The sequence below is a fragment of the Heloderma suspectum genome, chromosome 1 (genome assembly GCF_057233095.1).
Source record: "Heloderma suspectum isolate Gila_16-S chromosome 1, 16-S_ref, whole genome shotgun sequence".
Classification (NCBI taxonomy): domain Eukaryota; kingdom Metazoa; phylum Chordata; class Lepidosauria; order Squamata; family Helodermatidae; genus Heloderma; species Heloderma suspectum.
The window spans coordinates 107,768,186-107,786,945 of record NC_139458.1 but is presented as its reverse complement, the minus strand read 5'-3'; positions in this window follow the sequence as shown (position 1 = coordinate 107,786,945).

Genomic DNA, 18,760 nt, shown 5'->3' with positions numbered 1-18,760 from the left:
AGGTCACCCTAGCATGATGCATCATTACAGAGACTGGGAGGTCTCTGCACACCTCCCATATCCCTACATAGTCCTTCCCCTCTGTTCTATCAAGTTATATGAGCTTTGGAGCTTGTGAAACTTGACTGAATGGGAGGAAAGGGCTGGATAAGGATATGGGAGACTTCCACAGACCTATTATTCTCCTGACCATCCTAGCATGCTGCTTTTCTATGGCTTTATGCACAGACACTAAGAGAGAGGGTGGTGTGAGGGGAACAGGGCTCTTAAGGCTTGTGTGGATTGCTCCATTCAAGGGCATTGTGTCTGCACTGGGATGGATCATGTGTTAAGTATGCTATTGTATCAGCAAGAGGACCAAGGCCGTGCTTCTCTGCATTCAACATCTCTACAGCACAAATGACATCAGCTGAACAGGCTGTGATTCCTGGTGCTGCTTAATTTAGTAGCCCTTCTTCCTTTAACATACATTGTTGGCAGGTATGTCAATTTCCATCAGCTCAGGACCAAGTCCCCCGAGTTGTGTTAAGAGCCTACTTCACAGGGAACAAAGTAATGCATATTTTGTTAGCTTCGTACAGAATTTTCTATATTCCCTCTTCTTCCCTGTGGACATTTCTCACTATTAAGAGACCTTTACTGCAGGGTACATCTCAGAGATGCTCACATTATACTAAGTGGTAGTGGTGGGAATAACCAACAGCTAAAGTTATCCTAAATTACTATTGCCGAGTTGGGATCTTAGGCAGGGACTAAAATAATTTGTACTGGTAATATTCAGTTCCCATTGCAGCCCATGGAACCATTTTGACAATACCTTGGAGTAACAGTCCAATCCTCTGGGCTAACCACTACAGGGTTACATAAAACACTGAGGTTTCTCCAGGTATGTTGTTGTTGTTGTTGTTGTTGTTGTTATAAATTTATTGGCTGCCTTTCAGGGCAGAAGCCCTCCCAAGGCGACCTGCAGCAATAAAATACATGAAAACAGTTAAAATATTAAGAGTGATAATAACATTAAAACAATAAAAGCCAACAATAAAACCAGCAACAATGTTAATAGCAGTAACTGCAACAATAGCAGTCATTTTTATTATGTTTTGTTCAAAAGCCATGCAAAGGACCTACAGAGAAGAGAGGAGACTAGTAGTTACCCCATGTTGCCAAGCACCCTTAAATGCAGCTCTCTGGGGAAGTCATAGCCTGACTCCAGAAAAGTGGCAGTATCCTGGCCTTGGAGCAAGGCATGAAGAACCACCTCTATTAGGACAATTCAGGCCCTGCATGACCCAAGCAGAATTACATACCTAACTCTTGGCAACACCTTGAGTCTATCTATTCTGTCCTGATTTCCTTTTCCCATCCTCGTTAACACTTGCAAATTGCAGATCTGGCCTCAAGGCAACAGCCACAGAAGCATCTTCCAAGAAATATTTGATGAGGAGGAGGATGAGGAGGATGGTTTAGCTTGGAAAAAAGGAGGGTAGGGGAAGACATGATAGAGGTCTACAAAACTATGCATGTTGTGGAGAATGTGGTTAGGGAGACTTCTTTCTCCATCTCTCATAATACTGGAATGCGGGGTCATCCCATGAAGCTGATTGGTGGGAGAGTCAGGACAGATAAAAGGAAGTACTTCTTCACACAGCACGTAGTTAAACTATGGAATTCACTACCCCAGGATGTAGTGATGACCACCAGTTTGGATGGCTTTAAAAGGGGGTTGGACAAATTCCAGGAGGAAAAGTCTATCAATGGATACTAGTCTTGATGGCTATGTGCTACCTCCAGAACCAGAGGCAGTAAGCCTATGTACAGCAGTTGCTGGGGAACATGGGTGGGAGGGTGCTGTTGCACTTGTGTCCTGCTTGTGGTTTTCCTTGTTGAGAGATGGCTGGTCACTGTGTGAACAGAATGTTGGACTAGATGGACCCTTGGTCTGATCCAGCATGGCTCCTCTTATGTCCTTATGATGATGATTTTATATAAAATTGATAAAGACTCTCTAGGCAGGACAGGGAAGGGTGTACTGGGGAAAGTGTTGCCCTGTATGTCAAAGAGGGCATAGTGTCAAGCAGACTAGACCACCTAAAAGGGGTAAACTCTTACCAGAAGCACTGTGGGTGACAACACCACGCCCCCAACCCAAACTAATTTAGTGCTAGGAACATGCTATCATCCCCCAGACCAGAATGTTCAGAGTGACCTTGAGATGGAAAATTAAATCAGGGAGGCCTCCAAACAAGGAAGTGTTGTAACAATGGGTGACTTCAATTATCCCCACATTGATTGGATAAATGCATGTTCCAGCCATGGCAAAGAGATTACATTACTTGATGCCCTAAACAATTATGCCCTAGAACAGTTGGTCATGGAACTAATCAGAGAGGAGGTGATCTTCAATTTAATCCTAAGTGGTGTCACCCAGGACCTAGTACAAGATGTAAATGTTGTTGAACCAATTGGAAATAGTGATTACAGTGAGATCAGATTTGATATATATTTAAGTGGAGAATTGGCCAGGAAGTCCAACACAGTCACATTTGACTTCAAAAGAGAAAACTTCTCTGAAATGAGGGCACTGGTGAAAAGGAAGTTAAAAGGGGGAGTCAAGAGGATTAAATCCCTTCAAAATGCTTTAAGATTACTCAACACCACAATAATAGAAGCCCAGCTAAAATGTATACTACAGGTTAGGAAAGGTAGCAACAAATCCAAGAGGTCGCTGGCATGGTTAACCAGCAGAGTTAAGGGAGCTATTAGAGAAAAGAGAGCTTCCTTCAGAAAATGGAAGTCTTGCCCAAGTGAGGAAAACAAAAGGGAACATTGCACAAAGGTGATGCAAGCAGACAATAAGAGATGCAAAAAAAGCATTTTGAAGAGCATATCGCTAACAGTATCAAGGCCAAAAATAAAAAAAAATATTTAAATATATCAGAAGCAGAAAACCAGCTAGGGAGGCAGTTGAACCACTGGACAACAATGGAGTCAAAGGAGTACTGAAGGAGGACAAGGAGATTGCAGAGAAGCTGAATGAATTCTTTTCATCTGTCTTCACTGCAGAAGATATAGGACAGATACCTGTGTTTGAACTGATGTTTTCAGGAAGGGAGTCTAAGGAACTGAGGCAAATAGTAGTGATGAAAGATGAAGTTCTCAACCTTATTGATAAATTGAAAGCAAATAAATCAGCGGGACCAGATGGTATCCATCCTAGAGTTCTCAGAGAACTCAAATATGAAATTTCTGATCTTCTAACCAAAATATGCAACGTGTCCCTAAGATCAGCCTCTATACCACAGGACTGGAAGATGGCCAATGTAACACCAGTTTTCAAAAAGGGAACCAGGGGGGATCCAGGAAATTACAGGCCAGTTAGTTTAACATCTACTCCAGATAAATTGATTGAAGGCATTATTAAAGATGAAATTAGTAAGCATATAGAAGGACAAGCCTGATGAAAAAGAATCAACACAGCTTCCACAAAGGTACGTCCTGTCTCACTAACCTTTTTAGAGTTCTTTGAGGGTGTCAGTAAACATGTAGACAGGGGTAATCCAGTAGACATTGTTTACTTGAAATTCCAAAAGGATTTTGACAAAGTCCCTCACCAAAGATTTCTGAGCAAACTTAGCAGTCACGGAATAACTAAGTCAATGTCCTCTTATGGATCTCTAACTGGTTAAAGAACAGAAAGCAGAGAGTAGGAATAAATGGTAAGTTCTCTGTATTAGGGATCTGTATTTGGACCAGGAATGCTAACATAGGAAGTCAAGAAATAACCGGGATAACAGGCAAGCATGGCCTTGGTGTACAAAATGAAGCAGGACAAAGGCTAATCGAGTTTTGCCAAGAGAACACGCTGATCATAGCAAACACTCTTTTCCAACAGCACAAGAGGCGACTCTACACATGGACATCACCAGATGGTCAGTACTGAAATCAGATTGATTATGTACTTTGCAGCCAAAGATGGAGAAGCTCCAAACAATACCTGGAGCTGACTGTGGCTCAGATCTGCTTCTTGCAAAATTTCGGCTTAAATTGAAGAACGTAGGGAAAACCACTAAACCATGCAGGTATGACCTAAATCATTGTTGTTGTTGTTGTTCAGTCATTCAGTCGTGTCCAACTCTTCATGACCCCATGGACCATAGCACGCCAGGCCTTCCTGTCAACAGCTGGGATTGTTTAGCTTGGAAAAAAGGAGGGTAAGGGGAGACATGACAGAGGTCTACAAAATTATGCATGGTGAGGAGAATGTGGATAGGGAGACATTTTTCTCCCTCCCTCAAACTACTAAACCCAGGGTCATCCTATGAAGCTGATTGGAGGGAGATTCCGTACAGATAAAAGAAGTACTTCTTCACACAGCACATAGCTAAACTATGGAATTCGCTACCACAGGGTGTAGTGATGACTACCAATTTGGATGGCTTTAAATGGGGTTTGGACAAATTCCAGGAGGAAAAGGCTATCGATGGCTTCTAGTCTTGATGGCTATGTGCTACCTCCAGTACCAGAGGCAGTGAGCCTATGTACAGCAGTTGCTGGGGAACATGGGTGAGAGGGTGCTGTTGCACTCATGCCCTTCTTGTGGGTTCCTGGTTGATAGTTGGTTGGCCACTGTGTGAACAGAATGCTGGACTAGATGGACCCTTGTTCTGATCCAGCATGGCTCTTCTTATGTTCTTATGTTTAGCCTTCCTGTTTAAGCCAGATGGAAAGAAAAATTATTAGCTAGTTTTACTTTGTTTAAGCCTTCCATTTTTCTTTACACTTTTGAAACCCTGAAATCCTCAGTATTGTGTCAGGCTTGAATTGGAATGGGGAAAGGCAACTTTTTTCTCAAAAGAAAGACAAAATGAAAAGTCTGCCATGTTAAGATAGGCCAAGCCTTTTTGACTGGCTTTTTGTCGCCTCGGTGAGACCCCTTTGTCTAAGACAATCACTGAGATCCTCCTGTTTATCTCCCACCTGGATCTGTGATGCCCAGAGGTATGAATGCAAATTACTGTCTCCTTCCATCTCCCCTCACATCAGGAAGAGGGGGGGGAAAGTGTCGTTTTTTGTTTCTACTCTGAGCATGTGCAGTTTTGCATTGTAAACTCACTTAAAGCATAACATCATCATGACTATACATGAAGAAAGTGGAGTTTGCATCTGCCACTAAGCACATTTACTTGGAAATAAGCAAGATTTTGTCTTAGAAAAAGGTAATAAACGTAAAAAAAAGAATAAAATGAGCACTTATAACCATGTACATGCCTGGTTGGAGGCCCCCCAGCAATAGAATGTTTTTTAAAATAAGATGAAAGGATTCTGTGGTCACCATCATCTACCCTGGTGGGCTCTGACTTGCCCACAGCAGCCCATGTTCTGACGGGGGTCATTTGGGCTCCAAGGGGCTCCAAGCTTCGGTGGCTGCACCACTGTCTGACTCCATCATCTTTAAGGGTATCAGGGTTTCCAACATGCCTAGAGTTCAATGCCAGTGTGTGCGTGTGCATGTTCGTGCGTGTGTTTTAAATCTGTATGACAGTGTGCATTTAAATTTAAATACTGTTAAATACTTAGGGTTGGTTCTTAAAAATATTTTAAGTATTTCACTGTTGGAGTTACCCCTGTACATTCTCACTTTCTCTAGCAAATTATTCCTAGCCAGAGATTAGAGGCACGTTTGTGGCCAGATGCTTTTAAAAAGACACATGTCGACAGTTTCTACAGCAGATAAAAGGTCATGTTTGCTCAAGCACCTTGTATAGGTTGACCCCTCAGCCAGTGGGTTCTATCCAGTGGTGGCTCTGGGGTAGCGGAAAGTGCTTCAGCTCATGTAAGGTGGGGCACATGATTTTGGCCAATCCCTCCTGTCTACCGCAGCCCTCCACACCATATCCCATACTGTTCTTGAGGGCCCCCTAAACTTTGGGAGCAACTTTTCAGGGAGCACAAAGGGCTGCAGAGGATAGGGTGTGATCAATGACAACTGGGTGCCCTGCCTTGCATAGGCAAGAAGAGTGCTTTCTGCTCGCACAAAGACACCATTGGATACAGGACCCCATCTCTTCCTTTGTTATTCAGTCGTTCAGTCGTGTCTGACTCTTCGTGACCCCATGGACCATAGCACACCAGGCCTTCCTGTCCTGCGCTCTCTCCCGGAGCGTGCTCAAGTTCATATTCATTGCATCCGTGATGCTATCTAGCCATCTCATCCTCTGCCATCCCCTTCTCCTTTTGCCTTCAGTCTTTCCCAGCATCAGCATCTTTTCCAGGGAGTTTTCTCTTCGCATTAGGTGGCCAAGATATTTGAGCATCAGCTTCAGTATCTGTCCTTCCAATGAGCACTCAGGGTTGATTTCCTTTAGGATTGACTGATTTGACCTCCTTGCAGTCCAGGGGACTCGTAAGAGTCTTCTCCAGCACCACAGTTGGAAGGCATCAATTCTTCGGCGCTCAGCCTTCCTTATAGTCCAGCTCTCACAGCCACAGGATTGACTGATTTGACCTTGTTTGATAGTTTGAACATTCTTTGGTGCTTCCCTTTTTTGGTATGGGGATATAGGTTGATTTTTTCCAATCTGTTGGCCATTCTTGTGTTTTCCAAATTTGCTGGCATATGGCATGCATCACCTTGACAGCATCATCTTCCAAGATTTTAAACAGTTCAGCTGGCATACCGTCATCTCCTCACTCTTCAGGATGTCTGGCTCTAGCTCACTGACCACACCATCAAATCTATCCCCGATATTATTATCCTTTCTATGCAGATCTTCCGTATATTCTTGCCACCTTTTCTTGATCTCTTCTGCTTCTGTTAGGTCCTTGCCATCTTTGTTTTTGATCATACCCATTTTTGCCTGGAATTTACCTCCGATGTTTCTAATTTTATGGAAAAGGTCTCTTGTTCTTCCTATTCTATTATCTTCTTCCACTTCCACGCATTGCTTGTTTAAAAATAATTCCTTATCTCTTCTGGCTAACCATATAAATGATTATACATATATTGGGGTGCATGTTCAAACATTTTTCACTGATGGGGTGCATGATCAAAAAAGTTTGGAGACCACTGCATTTGACATCCTGAAATGAACTGCTGCTGTGGTTGTTTAAAGGCTTCTCTCCCTCTCCCTCCATCCCTACCTTCAACTGGATCTTCTAAATAGTTGTTTTAATATTTCCTCCTTCATAATTTTTCGGTATCCCTAAGCATTTCCTTAACTAATGGCATTACAATGGTTTCTTTCTTGTCTTTGGGAAACTTGCTGGAGCTATGTGAACTTGTAGGATGTCAGTGACGACTTCTCTAAGTTTCCATTCCCACTTTCTTTTTGCATTCCTAATTATGTGACAGATCTACACCTCATGTCATATCAATACCATCCCATCATGGTAATGCTGCCTGTATCCCTCTTGTGCATTTATACCTTGTAGTGCACACAATGACATCTGTTGCAGTATTCTCGATAACACGGAATAAAAAGTGGGAAATAATGTTATAAAAGTGGTATACGGAATGCATAATGTGCCCTAACAGTTATCAGTGCACTTCAATACTGATAAAAAGCTCTAGTATAGATTTATTTATTTGTTTGTTTGTTTGTTTGTTTGTTTTATTAATCGCCCATCTGGCCGGTCACCCAGCCACTCTGGGCAATGTACAACAATAAAAACAGTTCATACAATAAATTCAACATTAAAAACATCACATTTCTAAAATTACCCTAGCCCACCCCAAATGCCTGCCTGAACAACCACGTTTTTAATGTGTGGCGGAAGCTCATTAAAGAGGGGGCATGGTGGAGTTCCCTAGGGAGGAAGTTCCACAGAGTGGGGGCCACCACAGAGAAGGCCCTCTCCATCGTCCTCACCAGCCTAGCTGTCCTGGCTGATGGGACAGAGAGAAGGCCATCCGAGGCTGATCTTGTACAGCGGCCTATCTGGTGTTGCTGGAGGCGCTCCTTGAGATAGGCTGGGCTGGAACCGTATAGGGTTTTGAAGGTCAAAACCAACACCTTGAATTTGGCCCAGAAAACAACTGGTAGCCAGTGCAGCTCCTTCAGCACTGGAGTGATGTGATCTCGCCAGCGGCTGCCTTTAATCAGGCGAGCCGCCACGTTCTGTACCAGCTGCAGCTTCCGAACTGTCTTCAAGGGTAACCCCACGTAGAGCATTACAGTAGTCTAAACGAGAGGAGACCAGGGCATGTACTACCGATGGGAGCAGATGGTTGGGAAGGTAGGGGCACAGCCACCGTATCAGATGGAGTTGGTACAGTGCTGTCCAACTCACAGCTGACACCTGAGCCTCCATGGACAGCTGGGAGTCTAAGATGACCCCCAAGCTGTGGCCCTGGTCTTTCAAGGGTAACCATACCCCATTCAACACCAGGTCAACATCCCCCAACCTCCTCTTGTCTCCCACCAAAAGTACCTCGGTCTTGTCAGGGTTCAGCTTCAGCTTGTTCCTCCTCATCCAGCCACTCACCGTCTGCAGACATTTGGACAGGGATTCTATGGCTAACCTTGGTGAAGATTTGAATGAGAGGTAGAGCTGCATGTCATCCACATGCTGACAACACTGCACCCCAAACCTACTGATGATAGGCCCCAGCAGCTTGACATAGATGTTAAATAGCATCGGGGAGAGGATGAAACCCTGTGGCACCCCACAAGTGGTTGGCCACGGGTCCGAAACCTCCTCTCCCAGTGCTACCCTCTGGTACCTGCTGGAGAGGAAGGACTGAAACCACCGTAATACAGTGTCCCCAATGCCCAACCCCTCCAGGCGGTCCAGGAGGATATTGTGGTCAACGGTATCAAAAGCCACTGAGAGGTCGAGGAGAACAAGGAAGGAGCATTCGCCCCTATCCAGAGTCCTCCTCATATCATCCACCAAGGTGACCAAGGCCATTTCTGTCCCATGCCCAGGCCTGAAGCCCGACTGAAATGGATCCAGATAACTGGCTTCTCCCAAGTGTGCCTTCAACTGCATCGCCACCACCTGCTCAATCACCTTGCCCCAAAATGGGAGGTTCGAGACTGGGAGAAAATTGTTCAGAACTTGGGGATCCAAAGAGAGCTTTTTAAAAAGTGGTCTTATCACTGCCTCCTTGAGGGCTGATGGCAATACTGCCTCCTCAAGTGAGGCGTTCACCACCACCTTGATCCCCTCACCCAGCCTCTCTCTCTGCAGGTCATAATGAGCCAAGATGGGCAAGGATCAAGTAAGCAAGTGGTCGGCCTTACAGATGAAAGTACCTTGTCCACGTCATCAGAAGGAAGAAGCTGGAACCAATCCCACAAAACTTGGGTGTCACAGACCACCTCTTGCTCACTAACTGTATCCACAGCGCACAGAATAAAACTCCTAATCCGATCAATTTTATCTGCAAAGTGCCTTGCCAAGGCCTCACAGCTGGCCTTAGAATGCTCCAGCATCCAGATCTAGCCCTGGTCTCCAAGCTTTCTAAGGACTCCATCATGGGTTGATATATCCTGCCTGTTCAGAGAACCAGAGAAGCAAAACACCCATTTCTTGTGCCTCTGTGCCAGTTACCTGTACTGTGGGTCATATCAAAACATGAAGAGAAAAATTGCTACCATGAAGCTGTCCTCTTCAATAGAAACAGAGGAGAAAGCTGTCACTGTATTGGAGGTGAAGAAATGCACTTTTTCTTTTGTAGCAATAATGAATCTGTACTGAATTACAGCTCGGGGGGTGGGGAATATTATAGCAGGGCTGGGAAACCTGTGACCCTAAGACTGCATGCAGACTTCATCCTAATTTCATGCAGCCTAATTTCACGCAGCGTTCAGCCTAATTCCAAAAACTGACTGCTGGTAATTAGTTTGGACCTCTAGGAAGAGTGATCTGTTCCTCTTCCCATAGCAGGCAGCTCACTGGGTGGTGAGGAAGAGGGAAAGAAAGGGAGGGAGCGAGAAAAAGAGAGAAGGGGTTATCAGAAACAAAGAGAGAATAAAGGGGATGACCAAAAGAAAGAGAGGGGGGGTGGCCTGCCCCACCCTCTTCTGGCTTAGGCCCCACCCAGCACTTGCATGTGACCCCCCCCCCCCGCATACAGTATTCCTCCGAGGGAATGTGGCCTTCAACAGAAAAAGGGTTCTTCACCTCTGCATTTTAGCCTGTCATAAGCCTCCCACAGTTATAAATCCAAAACCTGAAGATTAATACCAGGCTTTAAAAGACTGTGAAAAAAATGCAGCAGCACACAAGATTTTCATAAACAGGCAAAAATACTTATAACGCAATTAAGGAGGAGAAGCTACCCATTGCAACTGTTAAGAGGGGTCATGTATAGGGCCCTGAAGTAACAGGAATGAGTTATTGTTACCTAAGACTCAACAGAGGATTGATAGGATGTTGGCCTTTAACAGATGATAGACATAGTAGCAAAATTCAGGATATTATTAATAGATACTGGCACCTCTTGAAAGATATACCTGGATGTCAGGGTGGTCCTATGTTTGCATATAAATAGAAATCGAATCTTAGAGATGTATTGGTGCATAGTGCTTGCAGACCTAAGCCCAAACTGATTGACAGAAGCCTCTTAGGGGAAGAAGTGAAAGGCAATTTTTCCTCTGGTCATTGCAGTGTATGTGTTAATTGCTATGGAGGTAAGAGTTTTGTTAACCCTATAGATTATGCACAATATTTCTATCAAGGTTTCTTTAACTGTAATACTAGAGTAGTTATGTATGCTATCATATTCCCTTGTAAAAAAAAGTATACGACAACAAGAGCTATCAAATTCAGGATCTGTGAACATAAAAGCTGCATAAGAAATAGGAGGATGCCAGCTCCTTTTGTTCAGCATTTCCTGGACTGTGGAAACAATCTAAATGACTTGAAAAGGTTGGAAAAGTTTGAAGCTTTTCCAAGGACAACAGCTGCACCGTAAACATCTACATAAAGAATTGTTTTGGATCTATGCTCTAAAGACTAAATTTCTGGTCGGTTTAAATGAAGAGATGGATTGGATGGTTCTGTATTAGGTCTGATAAACCACTAACAGCAGTGCTGTGTATATATTTTTAATCTTTGGCCATTATGTGTTGATTAGTGTAGAAAAACTGGTGATGTTTCTGTAAATAACTTTCTGATAATAGTTTTACCTGGGTGGATGTCCTTTAAGGAACTAACTGCAGTTCCATAAGCCTCCATCCTCCACACCTGTAATTTGCAGCAGAGCATTCCAAGAGGGATCCAAATTTTCTAAGCTTTTGTAGACAGCTTGTAGGTTCCTGCAAGGGAAGCCTCTTGAGTGATTCCATTAGCTTTCAGGTTAACCTTTTGATGTATGCTAATATGTAGTTTTACACATGGAAAATTATGTATTTAATGTGCTTGAAATTGATATACTTTTTTCTATGAATTTGTTTTCAGGACTGCCACAGTTCTTTGCCTTTCCCAGAATTAGATATTTCTAGTGGAGCCTAAGGCCCCTTTTCAGTTTTCCATCATTGAGATATACATGTGGCCTGGCATGTGTATATGCCATTTTAGGTTTGGTAAGGTCCATGAATTTGTGTGCGTGAATGGGGCTTCCCTTATGATAGAAAGGCACTCTGCATACAATTCAAAGGCAGTCTTTTCTCCACACTTTCTAGGGCTGAAGTCCTGCAGTAAAAGGTTCAGAATTAGAGCTGTACAAGTCAGCCTATATCTAGTCAGCATCACTTTTGCATGTATGAAATCAAAAGACTACTCTGTCATCCTTCTGCATCATTCTACGATTTCTTTAACCTCATGAAAATTTGCATTGATTTTCATACACACCTTTTCCTAAAATATATGTTTTGTATGCATTTTGTACACTTATTTCCCTCATAGACACATTTTTGTACGTATCTTTCCAAACATGCACACTTTGTATGCATTTTGTATGTATTTTGTATGTATCTTTCCATAAGATATGCTCTTCTGTACACAGTATTTGAGCTGGTAACTGCATCAAAAAATTCAGAGAAGTGTGGAATCCAATGGTTAACAGTATTCTGATCTGCCTTCTAGCCCAGGAACTGTGAATTTCATTGCTTTGCTTAAAAATGGGGACCAAACAAAATTCTCCAGCATCTCTATCTGGAGCCCTGCTCCAATTAAACTTGCATTTGAATGGCACCTTCTGTGGTTGTCAAAATACTTTTTATTCCCCCACCACACAAGCATTTAATAAAGCAATTGTTCTAAGAATTGCTGTTTCCCCTCTCCCTCATTTGCTTCTTTTTCTTTCTTTCTGAGAGGCCATTCTCACCTCAGATCTCCCAAACAGCTTCCCTGCAGAATATCATTGATGTATATCAATATGCCGCAGTGGCTTAGTGGTTAAGACGCTGAACTGCAGACCAGAAGGTCGGCAGACAGCAGTTCGAGACCCGAGTGCTGCGTGACGGAGTGAGTTCCCGTCTTCAGTCCCAGCTCCTGCCAACCTAGCAGTTCGAAAGCAAGAAATTGCAAGTAGATAAATAGGTACTGCTTTGGCAGGAAAGGTAACAGCGTTCCGTGCACCTTGGTGTTCAGTCATGCCAGCCACATGACCACGGAAGCGTCTTCGGACAGCGCTGGCTCTTCGGCTTAGAAATGGAGATGAGCACCACACCCTAGAGTCGGACATGACTGGTTGGGGACACCTTTACCTTTACCTTTTTATATCAATATGCAGTGGGTAGTTTTCAGTATATATTTGATTTGTTTTAAATTGTGGTTGTTCAATACGTCAAGAAAGCCAAGTTCAGCAACTTCGGGTGCAACCCTATGCGTAAGCCTCTGAACTTGTCACCTCTTCACTCCTTCTGCTCTGCAGTTTTGCTAGATAGGCTTTTTTGCCTTTCTAGCAGGGATGTATCAGAGGGGGAGGGAAGGAGGCTGTGGAGGCCTCGGGACAGCTCGTATCCCATCCTCTTCAGTCCCTTCCGTGCCACCAGAACTTCCCCTTGACCCCCTCTCAGAGATCAAGTTCCCGACCTTGGAGAGGCAGCTGGTGAGGTTCTTTCTGCACCAACTGTGAGGTGGAGGGGGTGGAGTGTGGATTCCTGGATCTGAGGTCAGAGCACTATCTCCAACTTTGGATCCAGGGATCCGAAGTACCCTATGTCCCCCACACTGTCTAGGGACTGTAGGATTACTCCCTCCCTCTTAATAGTTAAGTCCCATGGAATCTGAATAAACATGTATAGGATTGGGTTCTTTTTGTAATAACATTCACTAATAATTTCCAGTTGCTTGGGGAAAACTAGATTTTGAAACACAATGTTTTAAAAGGAGGTTTAAAAGTCCAACATGCTGTTAAATTGATACAGAATAAGGCACTCTGCACACAGTTTCAGTCTTTATTTTGATTATCTCCTCATCTGTAATACAGCCATCCCTGATCTGGTGCCCTCCATAAGTTTTGGATTTCAACTTCCATTAGCCCCAGCAGCATGGCCAATGCTCAGGAATGCTGGGAGTTGTAGTCCAAAACATCTGGAGGCTACCAGGTTGGGCAAGGCTGATATAATCAGATGAATATATATGGATACAGACACACACACACACACAGTGGTGCAGCTAGGGCTGGACCTTGGGGCCAATGTCCAGGACATCACAGCCCAGAGGCCCCCAAAATGACCACCCAGAGAGTGGCAGGTGATGGGGGCATCAGGAGCAAACTCCATGTTAGCCCTGTAGCCATGATGGTGCTGTGATTTAAGTGACCTTAAAATGCAAAATGGCACACGTTCAGATGGTGGTGGTTGTGATGATGATTATGATTTCAAGGTTGGCAAACAGTTTTGTTGTTGTTCTCACATATCAGGAATGTAGTTTGCAGTTATAAAGCATGGGATGATAGCTGGGGGCAAAAAGAAATGGTAGCTGCAGAAGAGGCCGGTGGCTCTGATGTCAGTGGGATGGAAAATCTGCTCTGACCACTCAGAATTCTAAAGGAGCTATCCAGGCTGCTGTTTAGCACCTTGGATAGCTCCTTTAGAGTTCTGACTGGTTCTGACTGAAACCCAGAACAGATCCACTGCCCCACTGACATTTGCGCCACCAGCCCCCACGGGTTAGCTGTACAACTGAAGTAATACATTGCCTTCTAATTGGGGTGAGGGCATGAATCTATTACGCCCAGGGTCTAAAATTCCTTAGCCGCACCACTGTGTGTATATGTGTGATGAAAGGTATACTAATACCTTTCATCAGACCACCTTGGGTATGAATGTGCATAAGACAGCTTTTCTCTCTCTTCTTAAGACAGCAGCAATAATGTTTTTTTTTTCAAGCAGCAGGTCATTCACTATGTGCACTGGCCATGGGGTAAGTTCTTGGCACTGTTCTGATTCTCCTCTGGAACAATAACGAGGAATATCTGAAACCTTAATTCTCATCAAATTAGGAATTTTGCTTTGGAAACCTCTTTGAAACTTTGTAGTATTTCTACCCCACTAATGAGGACCTTTGGGGTAGAATTTTTCTCTAAAACGCCAGCAGGGGGCAGGGGGGGAGATGCTTTTTATTTTGCTTCTGAAATAAGTAGCAATACACACCAGTGGTGAATTATTTGTGGGATAGATTGCTTGCCCACAGAGAACCGATCTAGTGAATTCTTACACCCTGCTCTTGTGCATGCTTAATCAAAAATAAATCCCACTGAGTTTAATGAGTTCAATTAACATAGAAAGTGAGACTTGCAGGTCTCCTCCTCCAAGAGAGCCAGCGTGGTGTAGTGGCAAGAGTGTTGGACTAGGAGCTGGGAGATCCGGGTTCTAGTCCCCACTCAGCCATGGAAGCTCACTGGGTGACTTTGGGCCAGTCACAGATTCTCAGCCCAACCCACCGCACAGGGTTGTTGTTGTGAAAAACAGTGAGGTCTGGAAGCCATCTGGGGTTCACAGACTCACTGCAGATATCCTTGAGTCCCTTCTTTCCATATGTAGGACTTGTGACCCACAAAGCTGAACATAGCTGACCCCCACCTGAGACTGAAAAAAAGGGGTGGGGGAGGTTCGCCAAGCACCTAGCAGGCCACAATACGTAGCTAGAGGGCTGTTTACAGCATTGGGGCTCAGAAGTTGAACAGGCATGTTGTTGTGGAAAGTGGAAACACTAGTCACACATGTTTCCTCCTTTAGTGCTTCTTTATGACCACATTAAGGCTGTGATCCTAAGCACACTTACTAGACAATAAGCCCCATTGGACATAGTGCAATTTATTTATTTTATTAAATTTATATACTGCGTTCTACAGAGGTATCAAGTAGTGAACATGAAATGTAAAGCCATCAGAACAACACTAAACTAGGACAATAAAACAACACGATTAAAAAAAAACAGTGGTAAAACTGCATACTCCATTGTATGCTGCAGGCCATGGCAGACTGGGTCAGACTTCAGGGACAGCCTGTGTGAAGAGATGGATCTTGAGAAGATGTCTAAATGTCAGAACTGTGGGTGCCTGTCTAATGATAGCTGGTAAAGCCTTCTAAGCAAACATGCCACAGATTGCACTGCTAAGTGTCTCTTACAACCATAGTTTGGCATCCTGATGTGTTCCATTGAGCGTTTGTTCAAAGAGGTGTACAGTAAAGTAATGGGACAAAGCAGACTTCCCCAACCTGGTGTGCTCCAGATGTGTGGGACTACAGCCCCCAACATCCTGTGCCAACTGCAGCACACTGCAGTTGTAGTCTCAATAGATCTGGAGGCCACTGGAATAGGGAAGGCTGGGGTAAAGAGTAAGCTATCTGTAACACAGGCTGTAACAAGGGCAAGGGAAGATGTCCTGCAGAGCCTGATAATGTCTCAGCAAGGGAATTAATTAGTTGCTATTGTTGTAATTTGATGTATATCCTGCCCTTCCTTGCAAGGATCCCAAGGTAGCCAACAACCCATCTAAAACATATAAACAGTTGTTGTTGTTGTTGTTGTTGTTGTTGTTCAGTTGTGTCCAACTCTTCGTGACCCCATGGACCATAGCATGCCAGGCCTTCCTGTCCTGCGCGCTCTCCTGGAGTGTGCTCAGGTTCATATTCATTGCATCGGTGATGCTATCTAGCCATCTCATCCTCTGCCGTCCCCTTCTCCTTTTGCCCTCAGTCTTTCCCAGCATCAGGGTCTTTTCCAGGGAGTTTTCTCTTCGCATTAGGTGGCCAAAATATTTGAGCTTCAGCTTCAGTATCTGTCCTTCCAATGAGCACTCAGGGTTGATTTCCTTTAGGATTGACTGATTTGACCTCCTTGCAATCCAGGGGACTCGTAAGAGTCTTCTCCAGCACCACAGTTCGAAAGCATGAATTCTTCGGCGCTCAGCCTTCCTTATAGTCCAGCTCTCACAGCCATACATTACTACTGGGAAAACCATAGCTTTGATTAGACGGACCTTTGTTGGCAAGGTGATGTCTCTGCTTCTTACTATGCTGTCTAGGTTTGCCATAGCTTTCCTCCCAAGAAGCAAGCGTCTTTTAATTTCATGGCTACAATCACCGTCTGCGGTGATCTTGGAGCCAAGAAAGTAAAATCTGTCACTGCTTCCATTTCTTCCCCTTCTATATGCCAGGAAGTGATGGGGCCAGATGCCATGATCTTAGTTTTTTTAATGTTGAGTTTCAAACCAGCTTTTGCACTCTCCACTTTCACCCTCAACAAGAGGCTGTTTAGATCCTCTTCGCTTTCTGCCATTACGGTGGTATCGTCTGCATATCAGAGGCTGTTGATAATTCTCCCAGCAATCTTAATTCCGACCTCTGATTCATCCAACCCGGCATTTCTCATGATGTACTCTGCATATAAGTTAAATAAGCAGGGCGACAATATGCAGCCTTGTTGTACTCCTTTCCCAATTTTGAACCACTCAGTTGTTCCATGTCCGGTTCTTACTGTTGCTTCTTGACCCTCATACAGGTTTCTCAGGAGACAGGTAAGGTGGTCTGGTACTCCCATCACTTTAAGAATTTGCCACAGTTTGTTGTGATCCACACAATCAAAGGCTTTAGGGTAGTCAATGAAGCAGAAATAGACGTTTTTCTGGAATTCTCTTGCTTTCTCCATGATGCAGCGAATGTTGGCGATTCGATCTCTAGTTCCTCTGCCTCTTCTAAACCCAGCTTGTACTTCCGGTAGTTCTCGGTTCGCATACTGCTGAAGCCTAGCTTGTAGGATTTTGAGCATCACCTTGCTGGCATGTGAAATGAGCGCAATTGTGCGGTAGTTTGAACACTCTTTGGCATTGCCCTTCTTTGGAATTGGAATGTAAACTGACCTTTTCCAGTCTTGCGGCCATTGCTGAGTGTTCCAAATTTGTTGGCATATTGAGTGCAGCACTTTAACAGCATCATCTTTTAGGATTTTAAATAGCTCAGCTGGAATACTGTCATCTCCGCTAGCTTTGTTGTTACTAATGCTTCCTAAGGCCCACTTGACTTCACTCTCGAGGATGTCCAGCTCAAGTTCAGTGACCGCACTATCATGGCTATCAAGGACATTACTATCATGGCTATCAAGGACATTAAGATCTTTCCTGTATAGTTCTTCTGTGTATTCTTTCCACCTCTTCTTAATCTCATCTGCTTCTGTTAGGTCCCTGCCTTCTTTGTCCTTTATCATGCCCGTCTTTGCACAAAACGTTCCCTTGAGATCTCCAATTTTCTTGAAGAGATCTCTAGTCTTTCCCATTCTGTTGTTTTCCTCAATTTCTTTGCATTGTTCATTTAAGAAGGCCTTCTTGTCTCTCTTTGCTATTCTCTGCAACTCTGCATTCAGTTGGATATATCTTCCCCTTTCTCCCTTGCTTTTTGCTTCCCTTCTTTCCTCAGTTACTTGTAAAGCCTCATCAGACAGCCACTTGGCTTTCTTGCATTTCTTTTTGTTTGGGATGGATTTCGTTGCTGCCTCCTGAACAATGTTACGGACCTCCATCCATAGTTCCTCAGGCACTCTGTCTATCAGGTCTAATCCCTGAAATCTATTCCTCACCTCCATTGTATATTCATAAGGGATATGATTTAGGTCATACCTGAATGGTTTAGTGGTTTTCCCTACGTTCTTCAATTTCAGCCGAAATTTTGCAAGAAGCAGCTCATGATCTGAGCCACAGTCAGCTCCAGGTCTTGTTTTTACTGACTGTATGGAGCTTCTCCATCTTTGGCTGCAAAGGACATAATCAATCTGATTTCGATATTGACCATCTGGTGATGTCCATGTGTAGAGTCGTCTCTTGTGCTGTTGGAAAAGAGTGTTTGCTATCATCAGCGTGTTCTCTTGGCAAAATTTGATTAGCCTTTGTCCTGCTTAATTTTGTACACCAAGGCCATGCCTGCCTGTTATCCTGGTGATTTCTTGACTTCCTACTTTAGCATTCCAGTCCCCTATGATGAAGAGGACATCTTTTTTTGGTGTTAGTTCTAGAAGGTGTTGGAGGTCTTCATAGAACCGATCAACCTCAGCTTCTTCGGCATCAGTGGTTGGGGCACAGACTTGAATTACTGTGATATTGAATGCTTTGCCTTGGATTTGTACTGAGATCATTCTATCGTTTTTGAGAGTGTACCCCAGTACTGCTTTTCCCACCCTTTTGTTGACTATGAGTGCTACTCCATTTCTTCTAAGGGATTCTTGCCCACAGTAGTAGATATAATGGTCACCTGAATTAAATTCGCCCATGCCTGTCCATTTTAGTTCGCTGAATCCCAAGATGTCGATGTTCAATCTTGCCATCTCCGTTTGACCACCTCCAGCTTACCTTGATTCATTGATCTGACAT